The sequence below is a fragment of the Giraffa tippelskirchi genome, chromosome 7 (genome assembly GCF_054371585.1).
Source record: "Giraffa tippelskirchi isolate mGirTip1 chromosome 7, T2T-mGirTip1v1.2.pri, whole genome shotgun sequence".
NCBI lineage: Eukaryota > Metazoa > Chordata > Mammalia > Artiodactyla > Giraffidae > Giraffa > Giraffa tippelskirchi.
In genome coordinates this window covers 107,527,060-107,529,838 of record NC_137281.1, presented here as the reverse complement: position 1 = coordinate 107,529,838, position 2,779 = coordinate 107,527,060, and positions in this window count along the sequence as shown.

The window sequence follows — 2,779 nt, the reverse complement described above, 5'->3', positions numbered from 1 at the left end:
ACGCGAGGGGGCGCCCGAGGCGGGACTCCAGGGTCGTCGGCTTCAGGAAGGAGTCTCCGCTTTGAACTCTGACCTGGGGTTATGGGTGTCCGGCGCGCTTTCACCTCCCTCCCCAGCCCATCCAGCCCCCTTCCGCCCTCTCCTTCCTCCTTCCCAGCGTCGGACTTGTGGAGGCCCAGGTTCTGGGGCTCATGGCCAAGGCGGGGCTGATACCTGGGCTTCGGCCCGGGCTAGGCGCAGTCTGCTGCGTGACCTTGAGGAAATCACTTCCCCTCTCTGGCCTCAGGCTTCCAGCCCAGAGGGTGGGACTTAGATCTCAAACTCCCCTCCCGCCGGCAGTCACAGACTAGGACCCTGGGCTGGGAGACAAGTATCGGGGATCTAAACGGTTATTAGCCGCTGGAGGCGGCGGGGGTTGGAGTGGAGGCCGTACCTCGAAGGACCGAAAAGGTTTCATTCGTGCGCCCTGCCCCCAACTTTTGGGTCCTCGCCTCCCTCGGCTTAAATACCACCCAACACACACACACACCCATCACACACATACACACGCACGCACATCTTTTCCTCCTCCTCTTCAGAGCCCGAGGCTTGGGCAAGGCTGCGGTGACTGCCCTCTCCGCGGGTCTCAAGGGCGCGGCCCCCGGTTGGGTTTTCCTTCAGACTTTTGGAAACCCGCGCCGACCGCGGCCGGCCCCTGACGCCACCTTGTGAAAACCCGAGCCCACGTCGGGTCGCGCTTGAAGCGCAGCAGCCTGGATTCCCTCGGAGCTGCTCCAGGACTGGGCTTCTCCCCAGCGCCCCCGTCCCCACCTCGAGCTCCGGAGCATCCCGGCCAGAGGCTCGGTAGAGACTGGAAAAGGCTCTGCCAGAAGAGGAGGGAAGTCCTGCGGGACGCCGCCCAGAATCAGGCGTCTCCGGGAGTGATCTTGTCACCTTGCGCCTGGTTCCTGTTCAGACTTTCCCTGCCAAACCTCGTAGCGGCACCTGTATTTTAAGGCTGGAAGCGATACACCGCGTCGGTGGAGTGGGAAAAGCTACTTTTGCAGTCATGAACCAGTTAGGATCCCAGACCTGGGACAAGTGACTCAGCCCTTCAGAGCCTCAATGTGCCTACCTCTAAATAGAGCCGGCAGTATCCTATGGGAGGATGGAGTATGGAAGTATGCAGTGTTTAATCTCCCCAACAAATTATAATCTTTCCTAACCTGCCGTTTCACAGATGAGTACTATAAATTGAGGTCTATAGATAAGCAATATCTTTCCCAATGATATTCATTTAGTAGATAATTGTTGAGCAACCACTGCCAGCTATGGCAAGGCCAGGAATACCCACCCTGGTTTCCCACCACCTCCACTGCCAACACATTGTTCAGGTCCTAGTATGAGGGAAACTGGGGCAAAGAATCCACCCGCCAATGCAGGAGACTTTCTTCGATCCCTGGGTTGGAAAGATCCCCTGGAGGAGAAAATGACAACCCATTCCAGTATTCTTGCCTGGAAAATTTTCATGGGCAGAGGAGTCTGGCTGGCTACAGTCCATGGGGCTGCAAAGAGGTGGACACAACCAAAGGGACTTAGCACATAGGCATGAGGGAAACTGCTTCCTATAGGAATCGGGCATTGCCAAGAGTGATGGAGCTTCACTTTACCCAGAGTTTTCTAGGTACATCCAGCCTCTGGCACCTCCAGACAGAACCAACCCGTGAACCCCCAGATATTCTGACCATCCTTCATAGGCCTGTCTCCAGTTTGGCTCTTTTCCCCAGCCTCTGCTCCTTTCCCTAGTGTAGATCTTTCCAGTAGGTATCTCTCCAACTTTGGCCCAGCAATGTTCTTCCTCCATTACGGTCCCCTCCCGGCCCTCCCTCCGTGTCAATCCAAGTCCTCCCTCCCCTTAAGATGTGGGGTCCACCCTCCTTGTTCCAGGAGAGGGAGGCTGGCCCATTTTCAAAACTCTGGCATCCTCTAGAAGTTAGTTTGAATTTTTCAAAGAGGAAAGATTTCTCAACTTGTCTTTCAGATCTGCCTTTTATAGACAAGGAAGCTGAAAGCCAAAGAGATGACAAATAATGCAGGATCCACAGTTGACCCCCATCACCGTATTTTTCCTAACATGAAGCTGATATTTATTGCTATTCTGATGATACAGCAATCCATGCTTATTGTTGAATAGCTTGAAGATTATAAAATAGTTCAGAGAATAATCTACCATGTAGAGAGCAAGATTATTAATATTTCCTCCTAGTCTTTTTGTCTGTGCATATTTTAAAAAACAAAATTGCTGAACAATTTAAATACTCCTTTTTTGTTCTTAAATCTATCATGAACATTTCTTTTTAAGTTCTTAAGTCATAAATTTTAATGATTGCTTAACCTCCATTAGATGTGCTGTAATTCAACTTATCTCTTGTTGTTAGGCATTTACATTATTTTTTTCTTTTTTGCCTTCATAAGAAACATCTTACATAAGGATGCTTAATGCCTCAGAGAGCTTCCTATATGTGACCAGCCCCAAGCACTTTGAAGGCATCAATTGTCTTATTCCTCCCTGTCCTCCCTGCCGTTCCCACCACGCCGCCCCCCAACCCCCACCCCAGTGCCATGCTGCACCACAGCTGCTTGTGGAATCTTAGTTCCTCAACCAGGGATGGAACCCACACTCTCAGCAGTGAAAGTACAGAATCCTAACCACTGAACTGCCAGGGAATTTCCCTCTCTCTACCCTTCACTACCCCAGGAATGGGGGAATCTCTGACCCCAAAGGGAATTGGATATCCTA